The following is a 25,976-nucleotide window of genomic DNA, read 5'->3' on the forward strand; positions in this document are numbered from 1 at the left end:
CCCACTTTGGTCCACCCAGCTATTTCTTCAGCATGATGAAAAACACAGACACAGAGTTCATATGATGTAATTATGGATATTTTTTAATGGTTTATGTTGTATTTTTTATTTCTTTAAGTCAGACATTTATCTGAAGTTTAGAATTCTATTCAGAGCCAATGGAGAAGGGTGGGTTATACATGGAATAAAAGTCGTGTGAGTTTCTCAGTAGTATTTAATAAGAACAATTTTAATCCCCTCAAAATATTAGGAGGTGGTATAAGAGAAGGAAGACCTTGAAATGAGAGAAAATACTTTCTGTTGAAATATTTTTAATTCCTTGTACCATTATTTTTCCCACTTTTGTTGTTTCAGAAATTTGATCACTAATGCTTTAGATATAAACAAGGGGAATGTGTTCAACTTTAATACTTTCTTAATCAAGATTTTTTTAAAGTATTCATTAGGTGCCTTGATAGCTCTGTTAGCTGATATGAAGTATTTGTATTTTTCTGCAAAAAAAAAACCCTGCTGCCATCAATGAATAACAGCTGGAATAATATTAGGGAAAACCCCATCCCTCTGGTTCTGGTTTATTCCTGCCTGCTGTCCAAGGGGGTTCTGCCTCTTTCTGCTTCCAGCACTCTGCAAAATGTGAATTTTCAGTTGGGTTGGCAACACCCTCCACTCTTTTGCACGAGGATCCATACCCCACCACTGTGCAGAAATCAGGAACATTAACACGTCCTTCTGAATTTTATGCTGTGGCCTTTTGTCCAGGAGATTAAACCCCAGCAGGTCTGGAATCAGTGTAATGCTCTTTGGTCCTGTTGGGACCTGAGGGTGCTTCTGCACCTTTGGGATTTCCTGTTCTCCTGGGTTTTCCTGATCCTCAGGTCAGAGCTGTGGTGGTTGCTGCTCAAAGTGCTGCAATCTCCTCAGAGCCGAGATGTGGGTGTGGGATGAACGGGAAACTCCTGCCAGGATTGAGGGGCAGGGGTAAGGAGGTGTCAAGGAGGCAGTTGTTGGTGTTTCTTGGGGGTTTCCTGTTGGAGGAGTTCATTAATGAAGACAAAACCACCTCATTTTGTTGAATTCAGCTTAGGAAAGTCCTGCTTGGTCTGTGGAGACCAAACTCCCTGTCTCAGATTGTGTCAATAGTGACGCCAGTGCAGCCAGGCTGCTGCTCACCCATTTAATCAGGGAGCTGCTTTTGTTTTTATTTTTATTATTATTATTTCAGTGTATTCCAAATCCATGGGCAGCACAGAATGGCTTGGGTTTGGTAAAAATCCATCTGTTCCCAGCCCCTCATGGAGCTGGAAGTGCAGCCATGACTGTAGGGTGATGGAAATCCAGGAATTCCCTTCCTTGTGTGCTCAACTTCCCCACTGTGCTCTCTCAGAGAAGAGGTTGAAGATGTTTCCAGTAGGATTCCCGGTTGGAAAAGCACATTAGGAAATTAGCTTTTTTGTTTTTGGCAAATGGTAGAATAACAATCTCACCACGTAATCAACATCACCTTGAAGCAGTCAGTGAATGGCAATTTATCTTCAAGGTTCAGGGAGTGCTGCATTATTGGAGGTGTGCATGTTCTCATCAGCCCCCATTGTCTAACAGCTAATTACTGCTGGGATTAACTCCATTTCACATCAAGGTTTGTATGTCAAACAAACCTGAAATTTGGACATGAGTTGCTGGATATATCTCAATTTAAAATAAAATGAAAGTTCTTTCTCACAGTGGTTGAAGGAAATGCTTCATAGCAAACTCCCTCACCATGCTTCTCAGCGAAAAACAGAGTGGGGTTTTTTTGTCTTTTTTTTTTTTTTTTCTTTTTCCTCAAGAAAATTGGTAAAAAAAAAAGCTCTTTTAGGCTCCTTCCAGTTGATGCTCCATGTTGTGACATGTCATGTAAAACTGCATCTGTTATGCTGAAACCAGAACATAAGAGAGACGCTCTTGACGTGAGGAATCACAACACGAGGGAACAGCAGGAACGCTGAAAGCGCGGCGCGGTTCTTCCTCCCGTAACCCCAGCCCTGGGAGAGACGAGGGATTTAAGGGCCTTTCCAGCTCCACTCCATCCATGCTTCCTCCCCAGTGGCTCTTCCCCCTCTCTCCATGCCCAACCCAGCCCTTCCCATGGGGGGAAATCTCATGGAAGCTCAGAAATGCCAAGTCCGAGGGAAGTTCTGCCCAAAGGGAGACCTCAGGATCAGGCCTGGGAGGTTTTCCTGCCTGTGAAGTAGAAAATAGACTCAGATTAAGCAAGCAGACTTGTTATTTGACAGTTTATAAAATATTTTAGTATCTTTTTGGCAGTAGCAGTTTGAATGTTGGCAAATGTACACATTGCTTGCAGTTACAAAACCTTGTAATGAGTATTTCCCACTGTAATAGCAGCGAGCTGAATTTTGGATAAACCACTTAGACTTGTGAACTCTGACATGCCTGGTAACTATGTCTTTGCAAAAAGAATTTTGTCAAGTATTGGAGCTCCTACTAATAGCACATCCATCTTTCTGCACACTATAAATCTTAAGAAAATTTCTATTACTCTGCAATTTGTCTGGCTTATGCTATTTATTAGCCATTTTATTCTGCTGCTTTAAGAAGTAATGTGATGTTCATTTTATTGCTGGTTCAATAAATTGTTAATTATAATGCAGTGATTGCTGCTGACGTGATTTAAAAGCCACATTAGCACTATAGCATTAAGTTTTAACTATTTTACCCTTCAATTCCCTGTTTATACAACAGTAAAAGGAAAATAGCCGTAGACTAATTTAAAAAATGAAGGTACTTGTATCTATTGATCACATGATATACTAGAAACTTTTGTTGTTTTTTTGGTTGTGTCTTTTTTTTAAAAAAGGTTACATTCAGGTCTGAAAAAGAAAATGCACCCACTGAGCACAGTCTTCCTGTTCAGCAAAAAGTGTTCTTAAAGCAAGATTAACCCCAAAGTTAAATTAACAGAATTACTTAGTTAAATTAGGACAATTGGCCTAATAGATTAAAGGAACAAAATACCCAGATAAATCATAATCATTTTATAGTTATGTGTAGCTTTTGGTGCCCATTTTGTATAACAATGGAGCAGAAGGGAGGCTGAGATTGGAAATTGTACCTATTTTCTCCAAGAATGTTGTAAATGGGATTGGGGGAAGTCTCCTTTTTGCTGATTTAAAGTAAAATCTAATTGCTGTGAGTCTAATGATCCATCCTTGGCTGAGCAAGGAGAGAGAACTGACTCAGGTCCAGAAGCCCCACACAGATATTGGGCAGGATGGATGGAATTATGGAATTCTGAACTGGAGTGGCTGGGGACACCTCCTGCCTCTGGGAAATATGTATCAGACATGAAGATTTTGGGTGAAAATATTTACTTTTCTTAGTTATAACATGTGATTAATTTTTTCTTTCTTATTTGAGAAAAATGCACTTGTAGAAAAAGGGGGGGAAACAGAATACCTATGGAAACTGGTACATTAAGCTGTTTTATTTGCATATGCACACATATATGTTTAATATCCATAAAAATAAGTATGAATGGATTGAAGTCTTCCTGCAAATCATGCACCACCAAAACTGAGGTGCAGCTCTCAAAGACTGGAAGCTAGAGCTCATTAATTCAGACAAATCCATTTAAATATACGGGAGAATGTAACTTTTAAGAGTTCCCAAGTGCCCCTGCCATGGAGCCATCTGATTCCATAGGGAATATTCACCATCACCAGACTTTCAGGCTGCAGCATCTCTGGCTAAAGCATCTTCTGAGTCCTGGGCAGCTTTAATGTGTAATTAATAATACAAAGAATTAAAAGAAGCAATAGGAAGCTGTGGTTAGGAGAAACTGCCTGGCTGAGGTTCCCTGCTCCAGCTTTTATTGGGAGATCTGCTGCTAGACAAGCCAATAAATCACAACAAAAAGGTTGTCCTTGCTAGTCAGAGACCTGTTGAAATGAATGAAACACCCAAACCCTTTAGAAAATCCTGGAAGGGAGAAATCTTAACTTGAATTGTCTGATTGAATTTAAAAATCTGCCTGGAAGAGACTTTTTAACTAAGTCAGAAATAGTTATTAACTTGAAGAAACCCTTTTCAAAGGTGGACTTAGAGTGGTTTTGTTGTAAGAAAAGAGCTTAAATTATTTTCTTGGGGGAAGGATCATTTCCCAAAAGAAAATAATTTCTGCCAGGGGAGCGTATTTAAAAAAATTAAAAGAAAACACAACACCCAAACCAAGCCAAATGAAAAAGGAAAAAAAAAATAGCAGTTTACCCCACATCTTAATTTTGATAAATATGACTTGTTTTGATAAATATGATTTATTTGAATGAATCTTAAATTTTTCTATTTAGTCCTCCCTCATTTTATTTGTGCTTAAGACACTGGCTGAATTGCTTTGATAAAAGGATAGGTCTTGGAACTGGTCATGGTAAAAATTACAGATATTAATTTAGATAGAATTAATTTAGATAAAATTGGAGAATTAAGAGAAAGCTTGGCTGCCAGCTGGCTCCAAGATTCCAAGCTTTGGGAGCAAAGATCTGAGCTAAAGGGACTGATAAAGCTTCTGGAGCTGCCATAATGTACTGAAAATCCTATCCTTGACTTAGTGCTACATGACATTTCAATAAAAGAAATTAGGACATAAAAAATGACTGTGGGCCCTATTAAGCAGATTTAAAAGTGGTAAACTAATTGCAAAAAAAGTAATGGGGATGTTTTCAGCAACATCTCCTGGAGATGCAACCATGGCATAACACGTTTCCATGGAATGAGTAATGACCTGGAAAAATAAAACTTTTAATGCTTGCGGATCACACAAGAACTGGGGGAGTGATAAATAAGGAAAGGGGATGGTAACTTGTACAAAATCCAGATTATTTTGGATGAAGGGACTGGTTTTCAGAGAAAGCTTCAATGGTAATTTTAGTAGGTTGGATTTGTAGCAATTTTTTTTTTTTTTTTTGAATGAGTGATTTAGAATTTGAAGAGTTTTTGCTACTTGGAGGATTTAAATTTGAGGGTTTTTTTATATTTAGCTGTATTTTGTGAATTGGGATTTTTTTTGTGGTTTTTTGTGTAAAATTGTATTTTTTTTTTTTATTTATAATAATGGAAGTGGTTAGAGGTGTTCCTCCATCAGGAAGCCCTGAGAAAGGCTGGGGAAGGGACAGTGCTACAAACCCAAGGGAAAATCACTCTCTGAACTTTTTGAGGAGCAAGAATTTACCCACTCTGGTTTTCCGGGGTGGTGAGAGGCTCTGGCCTGAGGCAGCAGGGTTTGGGTTGGGGATGCTCAGGGAATTTCTGCTCATTCCAAATCGGTCCAGGTGCTCAGCATCTGTGGTGCCCTGCCAGGCCCTGGATTTTACATTCCAAGGAATTCTGTGTTAAAGCCAGGTTTAAAACCTGGACTTTTGCAAAGACTGTCTAGAATTTGTTGAAAAATTCAGATCAATTCTACCTCTGCCAGAATCAAAGAGGAGATTTTGGGGTAGGAGGCTGTGCTTGTGCTGCTTTCAGTGAAACTCCCAGCCTGAAATTAATCCTCACCTCAATTAATGAATATAAATTACATGGGGGAGTGGATAAGTGGGGGACAACCCTGCTCTAAAGGAGGGTTAGAAATACAATAAATTCCAACCTAGATTATTCTCTGCATTATTTATCCCTAAATAAAGCAGAGAAGTGATGAAACTCCAGGAATTCCCGGCTCAGTCAGCACAGAAAGCTGAGTAGCCTGTAAAGGAGATAGAAAGGAAATAGTTGAAAAAGGTAAACTAAAAACAACCCCACAAATTCAATGCAAAGATTCCATGCAGGAAGCTGTCAGGAGAAGCAGGAGAGAGGGGCTGAAGTTGATAAAGCCACCAGGATGTGTGGCTGCTGCTGCAGCTTTTGAAAAGTGCTCAAACTGTAACTTTGGAAATACCAGTTTACTGCTGGCTCTAAACAGGACGTAAAAAGTTATCCACAAAGCCATAAGAGGAAAAAGAAACTCCTAATGGACTGTGAAACCAGATGCTTTATGCAGGAGAAGCACATTCTGCAGCCTTCATGTTCTGATTTTTTTTCGGGGAAATGCTGCGATGCGCTCGGTAATTTCCAGTCGAGATGTTTGTGCCCCAAAGAGTTTGTGCTGGGAGGGATATTCCTGTTTGAGGGTGGGGAAGGAGGTGAGGACACGTTCCACAGAAATAAATTGATAATAAATCAGTTTATTTTTCAAGCTGTAACAGCTTTTAATTTAGGAATATCATATTGGTTATATTTTCAGTCAGTGCCCATCTCCTAGGAAGGATTGAGTCCCTATTGGTGTTGTTTGGGGGGTTTGGGCACCAAGAGGGTTCTGACAGGTGCTGAGGAAAAGGTCACCCCAAATATCCTAAAAACACTCTGGGCTGGCCTGAAATCAGGTATTTTTGTTCCTAAAAACATTCAGGATTTGGAATATTTGTTATTATGAGAGGTTGAAGCAAAGCAATGCTAACAGTGAATAGTGAAACAACTTCTGTGCATAAGTATTACGCTAATTTTGCTCATGAGAATAATTTTATCCTTAAATATTTTTGAGGAAGAAAAGAATGTTAAAAAAAGTTTGTTTTTACTTTTATGGTTGAAGTATCATTAGACCATAACTGATTTTTTTTTTTTTTGTGGGTTGTACTACTTAATCACATATCTAAAATAATGCAAGTAAGGAGAACTAATTTCATTCTGACTTTATTGGTGAGCGGATAGAATTGTGAAAACCTGAGGGTCAGATAAATCCTGAATTTAAAAAAAAAAAAAAAGCATTGAATATATTGAATTATCTACATAGAGTAGAAAAAGTGAGATACAGAAATAAGTTCTGATTAATAAGACAAAGGGAAATGGTGCAAAACAGATGGCATCCCATTCTGCCTTATGATTATGCATGATGTCATTACAAAACACTGGGATTTTTGTGTTAGGTGATTAGAGACCAAATTAGCAGCTTAACTTTTTCTAAACTTCAGCTTAATTGACAGAATTTTACATCTCATTGGTAGTGAGCTCCAAGAAACAGTTCCTGAAGCAAAGGCTGCAATGGGGAGTAAAAAAAGGAATTAAAACTTAAGACATTTTTCTGATTTATCCATCAAATTTTGATTCCGTTAATAAGTTCTAATGTGCCACTATTTTTGTTGAGCTTGTTACAAAAACCAGAAGTATTTCCTTCAATTTCTTGATAAAAATTCCAGTAGATTGGAGTGTTTGCAGTAGGAAGTTGGTTTGAGGAAGGTAGAAAGAAGACAGATTATATGGGGGTGTGTGTGTATAGAAATAACAGTGGAAATTGAAATATAATAGGAAAAAACCTCAATTTTTTTAATGAATTAATAACGGGTGGGGAAGACTAAGAAGAAAACAATGTTCAGCACTGACTGAAAAATAGAATGTGTTGGGCAAACAGGAAAAAATCTCAGAGAAAGGAGAGCTTTGGAAAGGAAGGATGGAGAGGCTGATCTGAGGGAGTGCCGTGAATTGAAGTGCCATGAATTCCTCCTGGTGCCAAGAATTTGGGTGGATTGCAGGAACACAGAATGGCACGGGCAGGAGGGACAAGGTTAGAGAAATGATGATGGGAGGGTTTGAAAGCTCCCGGCCTATTTTGGATTTTGCTGCAGCAGGGATATTTGCTTTCCTTGCTGTACTTGAGCACTGGGCATTTCTATTTCTGGAAATGCCTCGAGAACGTCATTCAAACTATTTCAAAACTCAGGAAAATTTCCTGGGTGGTTTTCAGTTTGCATTGCAGTTCCTCTTGTCTCTTCCTTCCAAGACCTCTCTGAAAAAAAGCAACAGATCCTGGAGATAAATCCACATTTAATCTTTGTGAGAATTATCAGTTGTTTGTTCTTTGACCAAAACAGCTTCATCTACATCTTCTCATCTTCATTTTAGTCATTGGTTTGAATCAGGACAGGGGGAATATTTCTTAGCAAGATCTTTTTTTATTTCCCCCCCCAGCATCATCTGAAATATCAGAGGAAGGAAAGTTTACTCTTTAGGCATTGAGATGCCTGGTGGCAGTTTGCTTTAGTGTTTTAGTGTAGTTTACTCATTCTATTTAGTTTTCATCCAGTTTTTAATTTGTCACATGTGTGTCATATTGATAAATGTTTACTTTAATGTGCTATTTGTTAAACGAAAATAGACGTAAAGAAAAACCACAATTTTGCTTTCCTGAAGGCTGTACTTGTTTTAAAATACTTAGTGAATTCTAGATGCCTGAAGTTCCAGGAAAAAGTGAAAGATAGGAGTATTGAATATATTTCATTTACAGGTGAAGTAAAAATAGGAAAATATTCTCACATGGGAAGAACAAAATCTGAATTAACAGTGCAAGTAGAGAGGGAAGAGCACAGATATTATAGGAAATAGGGCTTGGAGGCAGGATCAGCTGTGCCCAAATCCTTTGTGACAGATCCTTGTCTAACTGGCTCTTTACATCACCACTGATGGACTTTCCAAAATCTCTATAGACTTTTTTTTTTTTTGTTAATGTCTGATCAAAATCTCCTCCTCAGCAGTTCCAGCCTGTTCCTATTTATCCTTTTTGAAGTGGACACAGGGAGCAAATTCTTTGCAGCTACCACCCATCTATGTACAAACTTATCACTGCTGATCCTTCCCTTTGGGTTCACCCAGCTCACTTAGCATCAGTTTTACACAGATTCTGTTTTCCAGCCCCTTGTTCCTTATCTTGAGAGTTTAGGCAGAGGAGGAATTCCTGGATAAAATCTTATGTAAAAATATTTTAATATTTTCAGCCAGTATTTGAGCTGTGTTGAATATTCAAGTCAAAATCAAATATAATAATTAGCAATGAGTTCTGATATTTGAGATTGATTTCTGTGGTTGTAGTTATTTTTTTTAATTAGGCTTTGGCATGAATAACAGGGTCCAACTTCATCCCCATTCTCTCTGTGCATATGTGGAAAGGACAATTTTGAACCTGTGAACAGTCTTTTATCCTAAATATGTTGTTTCTGTTAAAAAACTCCATGCTAAATCAGGTGGCATTTGAAACATCTTCATGAAGACATTTTGAAACAGTTATTTTTAATTTAAACTGGTTTTGCAGAAGGAGAAAGGGCCTTCACAGCAGAGCTTGGTCTTTGGCTTGGAAGGGTGTGGGATACAGGAAATTTTCCCTTCCTTCCACCATCACTAGTGGGTGAGATCCACATCCTAAAGGCTTTGGGAGGCTGAAATTTTTAGGATATGACTGCTTTTTAAAAAAAAATAATAAAAGCGGAGAATCATAAAATATCCTACACTGGAAGGGACCCACAAGGATCATGGAAGTGATCTTGGCCCTGCACTGGCACCCAACAATCCCATCATATCCCAAAATTGTTGTCCATGGCAGAAAATTTTTGTTGCTCTTTCTAGGATATCTAAGACACAGACTATGAATGTAAAAAAAAAAAAAAAACAAACAAAAAAAAACCAAAAACCACCCCCAAATCCTTGCCAAATGTTTTGCTTGCCTAAAGAAAAATATTGGTTGAATATTATTTCACATATTTTAACCCCAGGAAAATTAACATGTGAGAGATTAAAAAAAAAAAAAAATGCCTCCTGCACATTTCCAGTGCTAGAAAGAAAATTAGGTTATTTTGATTTTGTGTTTGTATAATGCAAAAACTTACACATTTACGTTACCAGATAAGCAATTAGCTGTTGAGATCTCTTTGAGAGATTTGCTAAATGTTTGTATTAAAATCAGGAATTTGTTTTGGTTTTATAATCAAAGTTCCCTGTTGTGTTTCCCATCTATTTTTGGCCATCAGTTTTTATACTTACCTTTAAATTTTGTAATTTTTATTGATTATAACAGTTGTATCACTGCCTCTTGTACCAAAAGGATGGACATAAGGTCCCGTTTTGAAAAATCCTGGGCATTTAGCAATCCATGTACCAAAAATTCATAAAAGGAAAAAGCTGGAAAGTTCTCCTTTTTATTTTTTCAAACTTCAGCCTTCTGCCCCTCAAGAAATGTGCTATTGAGTAGGAAGGCCAGCTTTTTTGGGACACAAAGGCCCTGAAGGACATTCCCAGGCTGGCAGGAGCAGAGTTTGACGTCCCAACTGTGGGCAAATTCCTCTCCTGATGCCAGAGGATGGTCCCCGCTCTCCACAGTCAACACAGCTTAAAACTGCAGCCACAAAAATCTGTTTGCTCATCACTTTAGTCTTCCTTGAGCGTGCCTGAGTCAAAAATAGATGATCCCCCAGGCCAGGATTTGCCTGATCTGACTTGTGGTGTTTGGAGGCAGAGCTCCAGCCGCCCTCGGAGCCGGGAGAGCGATGGGCAGCCCTGGAGCTGAGCTCTCCTCTCCTCCTCCCACTCTGGGCCCAGAATGAGGAGATCCCTCTTTTCTCCCTCGTTTTAAAGCTGGGGTTGATGGCTGAACCTCTGAATGTCCGAGCAAAACTCAAATTTGGGGTGGTGTTGTCTTGATGCAGGAGGCAGTGGCTGCGCGTTGGAGCTTCGCACCCAAAAGAGGAGTTCCATATTTTATGTCCCGTGCATAGGATGATAAATAGGAACATGGGGAATTAAAGGCAGCTTTTAGCCACAGATCCCACTGGAATGTGTCAATAAGCAGAGTTCAGAAGCTCCTATCTGAGATCTTGTTATTATTATTTTGAGATATGATGCTGCAAAAAGAGCTTTGCCCTAGGAAGAGAACCATGAACCCAGGCTAAAGCTGAAGGAACTGCCTGGTTCCAGTGCAAAGAGTTTTTGGATGTGATCCTTAAGGTCTCTTTGGACTTAATCACTGGTCATTTGTCAATAATTCATCACGTGACTCTGTAATACTGTTATTTACTCTGCTTTTTAGGACAGCATTGCAGCTAGTGAGAGGAATGGATCCCTTTGCCACTGCAGCCACATCACCCTCTTATTTCAGTGCCTTCAGGAGACCCAGCTTTATTTGTTTATTCCCAATTAATAGCATATTTTATTATTGTTCTTACAATGCAATTACTTCAGTTGGGTGGTAAAAACAAAAGAGCGAAAACATTACAGGGAAAAGTGCCTATGGAAAGCTTGTCAAAGTGTCAGTGACCCGCCAAGGCTGCTCCATTTATCACAAATGGCTTTGTTAATACCCAGCCCCAGCAGCACTCAGACTTAATGCTCTGCTCAAAGCCCGACAATGGGAAACACTTGATAAGACATCTATTGTCATATTTATCATTTATAACATGCAGCAAAAGCGTGCCAGAACATTTACTGGGTGTCTGGAGGTGGAGTGTTGTCACCAGTGCCACCTAGGCTGGAGGCAGGGCTGGGCTCAGCCTGGCTGCCAGGAGACCTGGTGGGTGGAGGGATCAGAGGAGGAGGAGGGAAAAGGAGATGGAAAAGGAGAGGAGAGGGAGAAGATGGAGAGTCTGAGTGTGCCAGAATCGAGGGGAGGAGGAGAAGTTGGGGGAGCTGGGTTCACCCTAAAGGTTTTTATCACCAGCAGGAAAGTGAGTGAGGGAAGATTTAGGGGTGAGTTTTGGCACACCTCAGCTCTGAGCAGTGCTGGAACCATCCTGCTCCGCGTGGGTGCCACTGCCCCAGCCCTGCTTGCTCAGCAGCTCTGCTCAGCTCTGGGCAGGGCACTGCTGCCAGAAATGCACCCCGGAGCCTCAGGAAGCAAAATTCAGGTGCTGTTTGGTCAGAGAGATGAATAACTTTTGACTGCTTGTTCTTCTTTCATGGCAGCTGTTTCTAATTCCCCACATGAGACGGGGTACCAAAGCACTTTTCTTCTCCAGAGGAAAAAATCCCTACTATTATAATTTTTTCATTACAGCTTAAACATTTTCAGTTTTAAAACAGGAGAAAAATAAAGGTAATTTGCTAGATCTGATTTCTGATGCATTTTGTTCAGTGTTATGTAGCCACATTTCTTTTTTTCTGTGGGAAATTTGATACATTACTTGAAGTTAACTACATACAAGAGAATACTAAATAAATTCACTTTATGTGCTTCCCTAATTAGTTTTCAGCCATGTAATTCTCTTCAATACGGAGCTGAGAAATCCCCAAGTCTACCTTGATGTAGTTAGTGTCACATACACCGATCATGTGAAATTGAATTTGAATTTACTACTAATATTTAAACACGAAAGCTGACTTGAACCGTATTTCCCCCTTGGATAGAGATGTCACTGCTCCCTGTAATGAGCAGCATTATGTTGAATACTTAAACCAAGAACAACCAAGTTACAGGAATGGGGCATTAATCTTGGAGAACTGTGGAATTTTGTGCTTTAGACAATGCAGTGTCTTCACATTCTTTCTTACACTTTAATTACTTGCGATGAGGATTTTGCAGCGTGTATTGTTTGAGCATGTTTGGTGGGGATGGAGTGGAAATATTGCGATCTCCAGGATCTCTTGGATAACTGTAAACTGAGCATAAGCACAAAACGACATTATTTGTATCACCTTCAGCTGTTGGATGTAGGAAGTGCAACAAATTCCTGTCCAGATCTCCCTGACTTTGTCCCCAGACCTGAGGGTGTGTGTGGGGTCCTGCCAGTCCCACCTCTGGGGGAGAGGGAGATGCTGAGTGTGAGGTTGGTACCACAATCCTGCTCTTGCAACTATTTCACATCCCTCAGTTAATTGAATCTAAAATGCGAGTGTCTCACTGGTCTCTCCCTCACCTGGGAGAAATCTGAGGTTTTGGTGAGGAACCTGCAGGAATGATTTTCAGAGACTGAATATTGAAAATGCTGCCAGGGTTTCTTCCTGCAGGTTTTGGGGTGCTGTGGTTGGAGAGATGGGACAGGAACTGCTGGACTTGGCACTTGGATGGCACTGAAATATGGTATAATTTATGTTGTTGCATCATTCACTCATGGCCTGAGTGGACACAAACACCTGGATGACTTAAATGAACTTTGCAGCACTTGGCTCTGCTATCACTCAGTGTTTGCTGATCAACTCATGCACAAATTTGTAGAGGGAGGGAAAGAAGCTGGAGCAGGAGAAAGCAGAATTTGAAATGTCACTGTTGGATCTCTCTGGAAATGTTTAGAAAAAGCAGGTGGGATTTAAATCTTTCTCAGTACCTTTGAAAAGAGTGACTACCACTACACAGTGAGGATGTGGGGGATCCCAGACCAGCTTCAAAATTCCTTGAGGGATTCATGCTCTGGAATCCCCCAAACTAGTTCCACTCTCAATATTTCCAAAATATTATATATATATGCTCTCAGAATATATAATATACTTATATTTATATATTTTATTATATCTACTTTATTATAACATAATATAATATACTCTCAAAAACCAGGATAATTGGCACTCATGCTGTAGGTAGAATTAATGAGGAAGGTAATTATTTATTCCTTCTGGGGGGAACTCAACATAGCACAATGAGGAAAATTAATTTTGAGGAAATAATACCAAATCATCTATAGAAGCTTAATGAAAACACCCGACAATGCATTGAAAATGGAGTTTTGTGTGTTTTTGTAGACTTTTCTCTCTCCTTTCTTAAAAATCCAACCAGATCCTTTATTTACTTATTAATGGAGTGTGGTAGATTTTGTTCCATGTTGGATTTGTTTTTCTACTTAAAGACTTTAAAGATTGTGTTTTTAAACTAATTTACCGAACCTGAATAAGATGAAAAAATTCTTATTTGCATGGGGAATCCTTAAAAAGTGGCAAAAAAGCGACTGGTTAATGAGTGAGTTGTGACTCATTCATGGAAATTTCCATACATTGATGTAGGTTTTGTTGTAAAACAGCATTTTGGGTGACTCCTACCACATCTTAAAGAAGGAGTTTGGTTGAAATCAGGTACCAATTTTGCTATTTTTTTAAATAGAGAAATGAGCTCTGAATGCAGAGCTGCATGTTTCTGTATCAGGCTGGGTGCCTGCTGCAAGGAAAGCCCAAAATTTTGGTTGGTGAAGCTGATTTTTACCGTCTTAGAATGGATGAACTCCTCTTGCTGCTGTTTTCTCAGCAGAAGTTGTGCTGTGGTGTCTGCAGGAGGAGGATTACACTGCATCTGGCAAAGGAAATTATGGATTAACATGTGCATTATGGAGAAGAAACATTACAGGAAAACTGTCATTTGTATTTTACAAGGAAATAATCCTTTAAGTCTCTTAGGGTTGCAATAACTCTTTCGTTTCACTCCCCTTTTGGAATACCCTGTGAATCCTCATGTCAGAATTAGTAACAAACAAAACAAAGCTCAGGGGAATCTGGACTTTTTCAACCAGAAAGGTCAGTGCTAGAGAAGAGATTTTAGAAAGTGTTCCAGGAGCTACCAAAGCAGCCCCCCCACAGCCAGACCTGGGATTTTGGGAGTTCTCCAGGTGCTGAGTATGTGTGGATTTATCCAGCTGCCTTTCTCCCTTCCCACAGTGAAAATGTGGAGTGATGCCCTGCAGAGGGACTCAACCACTCCCCAAAGCCTGAAGGAAACTGGTTTAGAGGCCATAGGCTCAATCTGTAGTTTTGCTTGTTAATTTTTCCCAGGAGAAACATTGCTTGGAGGTCTGGAAGCATTTTAGGTTAGCGAAATACCTGCTAATTCCTGCTCTCCTTGGCTCCTGCAGCAGTCACCACTTCCAAATCCTGGTTAAACTCAATGATTTTTAGAGGTGTTTTCCAGCCTTAAAGATTCTGGGAAATCATGGTTGGGTTAAATGATCTCAGAGCCCTTTTCCAACCTAAATGACTCCAAGGCTGTGTGCTGCTGCCTCTGGTTTGCAGTGAGAAGGTCCTGCCTGCAGCATCCAACTTCCTCAATCTGCCCTAAATGATTTTCTTTTCCAACACTGGACTGAAGGGTTTAGAACTGCAGTCATGAACCAGAGTGGGGATTTCTGCTGCAAACAGCTTCGTGCAGTTCCTTTGCTCAGCCTTTGCTGTGGAACCACCCAGTGTCAGCTGAGTCACTGCTCCGAGCTGGCTTGTCACTGTGGATTGGGAATGCTGGACCTGGGGTCACAGGGACGGGCGAAATGACTCGTACGGTTTCAGAAGGCAAATGAATGTTTATTCAAAAGCACTTCTCTATCAAAGAGAGAACATCATGAACATTAATTCCATTGGTCTTAAAGTAAAACCATTTCACCTGATTGGTGCACTGCACTTAGGTCAGGTGGTAGAACATATCTATAAACAATATGAACGGAAAATACGTGAATTGATAGTTTACATTCCTCTTGGACTTTTTCCCAGCCTTAGCCTGGCAGAAATCTTTCTCCTTTTCTCTCTGACTGAACCAAGATTATCCACAGCATCCAGCCACTCCCTTCATGGGATTGTGGCATTTCTCTTCAGCAAAGGTCTTAGAAGAACCTTCCAAATCCCATCTTGGCATTAAAGCGCTGGCGCCACTCTTCCATCCGTGGTGTTTGCTGTTTTCTGGTGGCCAGAGGGTCGCTCTGTGCCGTGTTGTGAGGGAAACAACTTTTAAAAGTCCCCAAAAGCAGTTGTGTGACTCCAGGCTTGGCTGAGGAATGCCGTGGATCCAATAAACATTTTAATGTTGACTTCAGAGCTCTGGTTGGAGAGGCAGCTCTATGTGCACTGACGGTGTCTTCTCGCTCTGCCCTCAAGATTGTCACCTCCTTCTGAGCCAAGCACTGAACTGGGAGCGAATTCTGAGGGAAAACCAGCAGCTGGATTGGGCCAAGGATCTAAATTTTCACTTTTTGGGAGAATGCTGGAGTGCTGGCTTTGCCCGTGGTGGTGTGTCTCAAACCCAACATGGCAGAATGTTGTTTTCTGTCGGGAGCGATGTCATCTTCCTGTTGGATTTTTGGCCGAATTAAGAGCAGCTTTAAGCAAAAATTTATATTTTGTTTTAACCAATACTACATCTATGTTTTTTTAGATGTTTTTTGCCTTCTTTTCCTTTTAAAGAATTCCTTGGTGTCTCTTTTCCAGCCTTCTAAGAAACAGTTAAATGACTGAACCTCAAAGGTTTGAGCACTTCTACAAACAACAGTCACAGGGAGGAAAATTAATGGTTTTCTGTTAATGACTCATATTAGTCCTCTTTGGTGGTCTGAAGCAATGGATCAGATATTTTTTTATTTTTCTTTTTTTTCCCCCATTTCTTCCACATGCCTGTCATTGGGCTGCTTTTCTGATTGCTAGTTTTGTTGTTAAAAATGTCACTCTCTTTATTCACCCTTCTCCCCATAGAATCTTTAAAACTAAATGCAGGAAAAGTGGAATATACCTGTCATTTAGACCAGCTAGAACAAAGGTTGATAGAAAATACATTCCTAGTTTGAAGAGGCTTCCCTGCTGATTTTGTTTATCAGAAAATGGCAAGTTTTGTTCCTAATGGACTGAAATTTAAATAAAATCTGACTCTGGAAATAAAAGCAGCCATTATGACAAAATAAAATTATATATTTTATAGGAGAAATTGAATTAAAATGCTAGTTTCCTTTGGTTAAATTCTTTTACATAAGGAAATGAATAAACGAGAGAGAGTAGAATAGAATGAGATGGAAAGCTGATTGTTGAAGTAAGCTTTTTAAAAATCAATAATCTCTTGTAATTTATATTTTTGAAAAAACTTTGAACAGACTTCCATATGATATCTTGAATTATAGCTACATTTCTATGTTTCCTTTCATTAGAAGTTGAACTGGGGGTTAAATAGAGCTTCCCCCCTGGGATTTCAGGTTCTTACTGGGCTGTGGCTTTGGACTACAACCTTCTACAAAAGCAAAGCATCCCCAGAACCTGAGTTATTTGAACAATTTTATTTATTAATATTAATTAATTTTTTTAAATCAGGTTGTATTATGTGCCAGGATGGGTACTGAACTCTTAGGGAAGGTGGTGGAGCCACACCAGGGCTGGGGAAAGTGATGGCTGGGGAGCAATCTACCTGTTGGAGACTTGGCTTCCAGGGAGCCTTTTCATCTGAATTCAAGAGGTTTAGGATTCAGGTGCAAAAAAATAGTGCTTAGAATGAAAATTAACATTTCTGTACAGAAATGTGTGCTCTCACAGCAATTTTTGTGGACCTTACATTGGCACAGAATGCTTGAGACACATCTTTGCATTCCTTGCAGGTGGAGGAGTTGTCCAGATTTTCAGTGGCACTGGTTTCCCTAAAAATAAATGGCTGGTTTTGAGATAGGCAAGTAAAGGAGTTAGTAAACCCTAAACTATTAATTAACTTTAAAGGGAAGGCTAGGTTTGCATGGAGCTGTTATAATAAAATTTAAAATGCATTCTCAGGCAGGTCATGACTCGAATTTGCAAATTTCCCTCCACGAGCAGAAGGTGCTCATGGATGAGAGGTAAGGAGGTGGTGAGGGGTAGTTCACACTTCTAATTTCAATTCAACATTCCACCTGGGTCCTGGGTGAGACTGCATGGGAAAATAAGTCCTGGCATACTGCAAATCCTCATTCAAATTTAAAGTAAAAATACATTAAAAATCTGAAAATACATTATTGAATTCTCCTCTGTTCCCTCAAAATTATGACACTTTCCCAAGTGCAGTGTTTCCTACTGGGATGGAGGGTGAAAGAGGTCTGAGAGCACCAAAATGTTGGTTCCTGGATTTCTTCTTGGTATGATGGGAAGAACCAGGTGTTTCCATGGAACCTGGCAGTGGAAATGTCAAATGGCAGCCACGAGTCCTGGGTGTGACTGGAATGGCATCGTTACCTCCCCAGGAATCCCTGCCACCCCTGAGTGTCAGCAGGGCTATAATTATTGTCTTCTTTAACCAGCAGCTGGGGACTTCTGTCAGCAGATGTTTTAAATGTGCTTTGAGAATGGAAATATCTAAATATTATTTATTATTATTATTATGGCATCCACAGTGATCACAGCATGCCTTTCTCACCTGTCCCTGATGACAAAAATATCCTAGTGGGCTCTGAAGGGTTGGAAGCAATTCCTCTGTCCCACAGGAATGTGTAAAAGGTTGAGATTTTGGGCAAAACTTGGTGCTGGCATGGTTTCAGACCTGCTTGTCCTGGTGGCTTTTGGGAGGATGGAGGTACCTGGAACATTTGTCCCCACCAAATTTCCATCCAGAGTGTCAGGGCTGTGGGCTGGCACTGGGCACACCTTCACACTGCTTGCTGCTTGATCCTTCCTCCAGTGAGAAAATGTGGAATGAACCACGGAAATTGCTATAAACTCACTGATTCCTGATTCCTACAATAGCATCACACAGAATTCAATTTTTTTACTCTTTTCCCTTTTTTTCTCCTCAGCTTACTGAGGCTGTGGTTTAGCAACTGTCTTAGCTCTTTCATTTCCAACTGAAGCCTAAGCCAAAACTTAGCTAAACTGAGCTAAATTGAGGTTCCCAGGTGTATATTTAGACATCCAAATGGAAGGGGTGTGATGTTTCCCCATGAGCCCTTAATGGGCTTCACACAGCACCCACCGAAATGAGGGGGTGTGAGAGAACATTCCACCTTTCCAGCTCCTGTCTCATGCTCAGAATATCAGGTTTCAAGCTTAATTTTAGCAGACTGAACTGGATATTTCAGTGTTCACAAGGACAATCCAGTTTCCAAGATTGTTGCTCAGTGCTGGGGATGTTGCTTGCACACAGGTGGGAGTGCTCCTGCTCGGTGGAGGACAGGAATGTCCTTGTTGTCTGGGTCAGGGCAAGAAGAGCTTCATGCTTGCCTCTGAAGCTCTAAGCCTTTTGAAACCTTTCAAAAACATTCTCTGGTCTCTTCTCCAAGGGTAATCAAAGCTGGAGGAGTTGTTTACATGCCCCTTCTTAGAGTAGTTCACCCCCCTTGAAGATTAAACCACCCCAAGCAACTTCGACGGCCCTGTGAGCAAGTCCTGAGTGTGTGTTTGGTAATCAGGAGATACAGAAATCCCTGTAAGGTTTGTGGGCAAAGCCCAAGCTCAGACAAAGAGTTTCCAGAAAATAAATTGCTTGTGTTAATCCTACTAATCCATCTTCAGGTTTTCTTCTTCCCAAACAAACCTGCACTGGCTCAACCCACTTGTACCACAGCCAGTGAATACACATGCTTGTACTTTAACTCCCATTGAAGAGGGTTCAGTTTCTTCTTTACCACTTGTCTTTTTTTTTTATTAATTATTGTTATTTTATATTTGATTATACCCTATTATATCTGATACTTACCAGAATTAAGATCTCCTCACTATAATGAAACCTCAGTGAGCCTGGAGGGCTTTGGCAAAAGTAACCTCGGGCTCGTTTGCCGGGACGGTTTTGCCAAGCCCACACAGCTCTAATTATGTCTTTTCACTGGCCTGGTTTAAACTGTCCCCTCTTTCCAAAGTCTTTTGTGTGTTATTCAGAAATACATTGTTACAATGAACACAGTATGTTTAGAATAACTTTAATTGGATTTGGTAGCCAAGTAAGTGTACGTTTTTATTAGAGGTACTGACGGCTTCCAGTGGAGATAATATTTATACAGTGGTCCAGAATTGTTTGCATTTAGGAGAATAAATAAAATGAATAATATCCAAACAAGATAATTAAAATGTCAATTACAAAGTACCTTTAATTTGCACTGGCTTTTGATTTGCATATTTTTTCCTTTACTTCGAAGACAAAGAAAAATACACTCGATACCAAATTTCCAGCTCTCAAATTTATCACATAATATGATATATTAGCAAGTACCACCTTTTTGCACTGTATTTACAGTACGATTGCAGAAGGACACCCATATTTGCGTATTGGGCCATTTTTTTAGTGCACAAACATGTTCTGTCTGACTTGGTCACATTTTGGCTTTCATCTTTGTTAAATCACAGTGTTGTGGATGAGGGAAAAAACCCCTCAAACCAAATCTAAATAACACACAGAGAAATCCTTAAAGTTGTATGAAGTACTGGCTAAAGGCTGTGATGGACAAGTAGTTGTAGAAAATGGCTTTTATTTGCCACTGACCGCTCTTTATGTAGATATCCATACTTCATTTTTAAAAAATCAACATTAAACAAAATAACTTGTCCTGTTATTATATTATATAGATCTTACACTAGAGAAGTAGACTTTGAGAAACTATAGCACTGCTTAAATTTTGTGTTTGGAGCTTCCATGCAAGAACAAGATGACAGAAGGTCATAAGATTCATTAAAATCTTTGTGAACATGTTGCTTTTTACATACCTGGAGTTTTGTCTTTGTTTCCAACATAAGTCAGTGTAGGAATATAAAAAGGTAAAAAGAAAGTGCAAAAATGGGTCCCATCCCATTTGTGAGAAACAGACTGATCCAGCAGAAGTCAACACTTCTAAAAATGTGTAATCTTGCAATACCTGGGGCTATGTTTGTGTTTTGAAGTAGCAAATTTTTTCTTCTGATTCCTGAAAATGGCCATTTTTGAGCAGGTTGGATATCTTCTGTCTCTTTATTTTGCTGTTGTTTTGGTAAACCTGATTTTTTCAACTCTTGCTCTGCCTGTACCCTGAATTAGTTGTCGTCAATAATTATTGCTCTCCATTTTGATCTTCTGTGTGAGTACTTGGCAAAATCTGTAGGGACTACTCAAGATGAAAGGGTTGCTATGCAAATAGGAAATCTTACTCCCCAGTATTTGTCACCAGTTGCAAAGCACAGATTTGGAATGAGCAGTTGTGTGGCATCCTAAGTAAATAGGGATGCTGGGCTAACACAGCCTGTGGGGCTCCGAGACAAGTGGGAAAAGCAAGTTAAGCTTTTTATTTTCATAATAGTTATTGCTACTCTCCATTTATTTATTTATTTATTTTCTGGAGGGCTTTGTTAAGCTGATCTTTATTCCCAGAGACTGAAATGTACTCCTCTTTCTTTTTCCTTGAAAATTAAAAGCTTCTACCTTAAAGAAGTGAATGATACATTATCTGCTGTCTCTAAATTGAACCCATTTGGAGCTATTTGCATCCTGTAGAAACCTACAGCTGAGTGCTGTGCTCAGAGGTGTAATGACTGGTTGTCACAACACGCTGGAGGTGGCCCCATAACAAAATGATCCCCTGTCAATCCCCTTGCAGGAAATGCTCTGGCAACCTGTAATTCAGCCTCAGTATTAACATCCTGCCTGGGTTTTGTTAAATAGCACTTTCTAGGAAGTAGATCTGCTGAACTTGTGCTTAATAATGTTTTAAGGGGAATATTTGATGGAAGTTTGAGAAAGCATCACATGGGGTTAACAGTGATTTGTCATTTGTTTCTAATTAAAGGACTTAATCTCTTATCACTGGAACAGCCTATTTTTTTTAATACTAAAGGCACAGATGTGAATAGAAACATATTAATGAGATGTCATACTACACAGTCATTTAGTGTTTTGTTTAACTTAAACATAGCAGAAAATGTGCATCTAAGTAGACACATGTAATGACATTGAGATAGAATTCTAATTCCCTTCATTTGCATAACCTTTCACAGCTTCCACCTTGCTGCAGTTATCCTATACCCAAAATTGCTGTTTGTAACAGCAGTGAAAAGGTCTGAAATCCCACCATGACATTGTTTTCCTGTCCGAGGGGATGGGGTTGGCCTTAAACCAAACATGGGCCTGGTTGACTTGGTGGGTTCCTCTGAAGACTAAAAAAAAGTTTCCAGTTTGTCAGTCATGGCAGCTGTTCCTGTAAAGTGCTGAGGAACAATGACTGACCTCATCCTTAGATGTCAGACATTCCAGGTATGTGACAGCTACCCTAAATATCCAAAAACTGGGAAAAAGTGGCATGAACTAGTCTCAGAATCACTAAATCATAGAGGCTGGGAAAGCCCTCCAGGGTCATTGAGTCCAACCTGCGACCAAACCCCACCTTGGTCACATCCAGTTTTTCCCTGGACACTTCCAGTTCTCCAGATATTTTCATGTGGGTAGGAAAGGTCCCTATGTATTAATTTAGTGGTTTAGACCATGAATGAACTTAAACCCACATTTAAGAATATTTGGGCCGCTGTGCCTGTTTCCCTTAGTGTGTTGTTTTGTTATTTTCCTAGTGGGAGACCACTCATAATGGGTTACATCCCTTCCTTTATGACAAATTGTTTCTTTTGGCTAGGGTGGTTATGCAAATTAAGGTTGTTGATTCAAAATTCCAAGTTTTTACCCTTTCCTCACTTGTACCTTAAGTTTCCATTAAAAATGAAAGCAATGACATGCTAAAAATAATCCTGGCTTATAGAATAAGAATTAAGAACAACTATAGAGCAAAATTAGATTATTTTAATGTGCAGAGTTTTTTATCAGGTGATTTTAACCTTTGGCTGTTTCTCACAGTCAAAAGCAGCTCATTACTTGAGGGCTCCATAAACGTTTCCTGGCATTATGGAACATCCAATGAGAGAAAAGGACAGAAATGTTTTATTTAGACAAACATTCTCCTTTTGTGAAGATATTATTTGTTTCTTAATGGAAAGATTGTGGTGCAAGTGAGAATCTTTCAAATTTTTGCTCTGGCTGTCAAATAAAACAGAACTGGATAGCCTTAAAAGTTCATAAAAAATAATTGAAAATTTGAGTGCTTATATGCACTGGCTAAGAAGAAAACTTGGATTCAGTTTTGGAGAGAAGACCTTTGGTGTTCAGTCTTTGGATTTCTTATTTTAGTCATTCGCAGATTTTAATGTTGATTAAAACTCGAAGGGTTGCACCACAAACTGCAAACAAAATCTGGGGGTGGTTTTGGCTTTTCCATTTCACCTGTGCTTATTGAGTGCTCAGGAATGTGATGATGTCAGAACTCTTTATTATCAGGGATATCCACACGTGTAGCAAGGAAAATTCTGTGCACATTTAGGATCAAAATGACAGCTGTCCTGGGTTTCATGAGCTTCATATCTAGGAAACAAAAGTTAATTTGTGCCGACTCAAATGCAGATTATTGAACCTATTTCTTCTCTTCTCCCAACAAAACAGCACAATAAAGTCCAGGCAGAACAAATTTGTGCAGATTCACCCCAACCCCTCCATCCAGCCTGAGGTCTGTGTCTGATGGAGAGTTCTGGTCCTTTCAAATGTGCAGAAAAAGTTTCAGCCCAGAGTTTACTCAAGCGTTTCTAGCCCCCTTTTCGTTCTCTGTAAAAGTTTGAAAAGGGCTCATAAATGGCAAGAAGGCAGTTTGTATACAAGAAATGTAGCCTGGCAATAAAAAGCCTGTTTTGAAGTACACAACATGGTTTCTGAATAAATATTTCTTTAATGCATGTAATTACCGGATCAGCAGAATAAATGTGGTCATGTCCTTGTAATTAATACATTGTCAAAAGTTCATTTAAGTATAATAATTTCACAGCAAAACTGCTGCCTATGTAGTTTGTGCGATAATTTGTTAAATTAACTGCAATAAATATAAAATTATTGGTAGATATATATTTTTTAAATTCTTATTCATTACAACATGCTATCTAATACACTTAAAGGGACTTTTTTTTCATTAAAAGAAAAGCCACTAAAAAGAAAAGTGCTGTAATGATGTTTTTCTTCTTTTTACTAAAGGAATTTTCAAGCAGCACCACTTAGTATCGCAGCTGCAATTGGCAAATATTTAGTTAAGAATTGTGTAATCAAGTTGGCAGAGGCTTGAAGATCCAGCGAGGAATGCACAGAGAAAGATGCCTGTTTATCCATTGTAGAAAAGCAAAATGTTTTTTCCTGGATTTGGTGTCAGACTCTTTCAGTTGTACCCAGAGCTAATTACAGGGCTGGGTTAAATGTTACAGCTGTACTGAGGTTTTAGCAGTGGGGAGAGTGTTGTTCTTGACTTTTGGAGCTTTTTTGGAATAATTCTGAAGAAGATTATTCTGATTCTTCACTGCCAGTCTGAGAGTGGTGACTTTGGGTGGCTTGTTTTGTGGTGTCCAGGGAAGTGGAGGCTGTGCAGCAGGATGTGACCACACAATATGGTGGTGGCCAAGCTGGAAATGTCACTTTGTTCTCAATTAGAGATGTGTTAATGAGTGAGAGGTTAAGCATTGGAAGGGGCTGCTCAGGGAGGTTTGAAGTCACCATCCTGGAGATGCCCAAGGAATGCTTGGGCATGGCTCAGTGCTCTGGGCTGGGGACAAGGTGGGGATTGGGCACAGCTTGGACTCCATGGTCTTGGAGGGCTTTTTCAACCTAATTCCATTATTATGTCCTCAGAGCCTGGTCAGAGAAAAGTTTCTGAGCTGACCACACAATGACTAATTCATGTTAAAAATAGAAGTGGGATTCAATCCCCCAGTTTCCAAACCTGTGCTTGGTGGGTGCTCACAAGACCACACTTTTCTCATGTGATGTAACCCATGGAATGACTGCTGGAGTTTCTAATGTTTGTAGTCAGAGCCTTAAACTTATCCAGGCAGTAGAAGCTTCTTATTCTATTTATGAAGACAGAAAAGTCAAAGTTTTAATTTCTTACTGAAAGTTCCTAAAATTTGGTATCTTATCAGATTTTAGTACATGGGTCAGTATTCAACAAATACGGACTAGGAAGGAGTTGGTGTGTTTTGAACTGGAGCTGGGACCAAACCAACCCAACCCACCCAAACCTGGTTGGATGAGCAGGCTCAGAGAGGGCAGCAGTTCATGGAGGGATGGAGCTGTAACCCCAGGATGTCCGTGAGAACTGATAGAACCTGCAGGGCTCTCTGAGGCTGTCTTGGTGATAACATCTTTATCAGTGACCTGAGGCGGCCACAGGGGGAATTCTCAACATGTTTGTACAACTTTCTGCATCTTCATTTTTTATAATGAGGGTGGTGAGGCCCTGGAACAGATTGCCCAGAGAAGCTGTGGCTGCCCCATGATCCCTGGAAGTGTCCAAGGCTAGGCTGGATGGGGCTTGGAGCATCCTGGGATAGTGGGAGGTGTCCCTGCCTGTGGGAAGAGATGAGTTTCATGGTCCCTTCCAACCCCAACCATTCAATTCCTCTCCTCTGTGATCCTGGGCAGTCAGAGCAGGGATGTGACCTGTGGCCACCTCCCTTTGCTCAGAACTTTGTGTGGGGCAGGAGGATGAGGGACAACCAGCACTACTTGGAAAGGTGGAGTTTCACACTGCACAGGTGGGAGAACTCTTTCCCCATGAGGATATCAAGCAGGGCAGGAGTTTTTCCAGAGCAGTCATTTCCACCACTGGAGTTTTGCAGGGCAAGAGTGGATCAAATGCTCCGCAAGAGTTGGACCACAGAGCTCACCTTGCTTGAGCAGGCGGTCATGGCTGAGTCCTCCCAAATTTTTTTGAGATCCCATGGATGTGAGGATGAAAAAAATCCCAATCCCTAAGTCTGAGACATGCTTATCCATTATGACTTACACCCCAGGAGTAAATTACAATAGTAACGAGAATTCCAAACGATCTCTGATGTCTGTCAGCTCCAGTTGGAACCCACGGAGTGCTGCATTTCAGTGCTAACAGCTCCATTTGCTCCAGTGAGAAATAAATGTTCCTTGACCTCAAACACAGGTCACAGAGCACGTGTGACATCTTGTAATTAAGCTAAAAGATTCATTGACAAACACCGTTCGAGTGGTGAGATTTAGATGGTTACAAGAAACCATAAAAAATGTGATCCTGCAGGGAAATTGGCTCCAATGGGTCTATTTTATGTCTTGGCTTTGAGTCATTGTATGTAGCAAGAGCAAGTACTGCTCATAAACAGTGGAACATTAATTATATACATTTAATTTTATGTAACTTATGGAAAACGTAAGAAAATTCATGTATTGTAAATGTCATCTTTTTTTTTTTTTTTCTGAAGGGATTTTCCATTATTATTTTATGATGATAAAATAAGGTGTTCTGATGAACTCTCAAAATAATTTTTATATTTATTTTTACATATTTCAGTAATATTGAGTCAATAAAGATGGTATCAGGAAATCTATGAACTATAATGAATTTTATTTACATTTTTATTACAGCACTAACTTCACATCAGCTCCCTTCAAGTGTACAGTTGAAAAAAAAAAGTGCAAATCATCTCTTTTTAGCAAAACTACCCAA

The sequence above is a fragment of the Lonchura striata genome, chromosome 8 (assembly GCF_046129695.1).
Source record: "Lonchura striata isolate bLonStr1 chromosome 8, bLonStr1.mat, whole genome shotgun sequence".
NCBI lineage: Eukaryota > Metazoa > Chordata > Aves > Passeriformes > Estrildidae > Lonchura > Lonchura striata.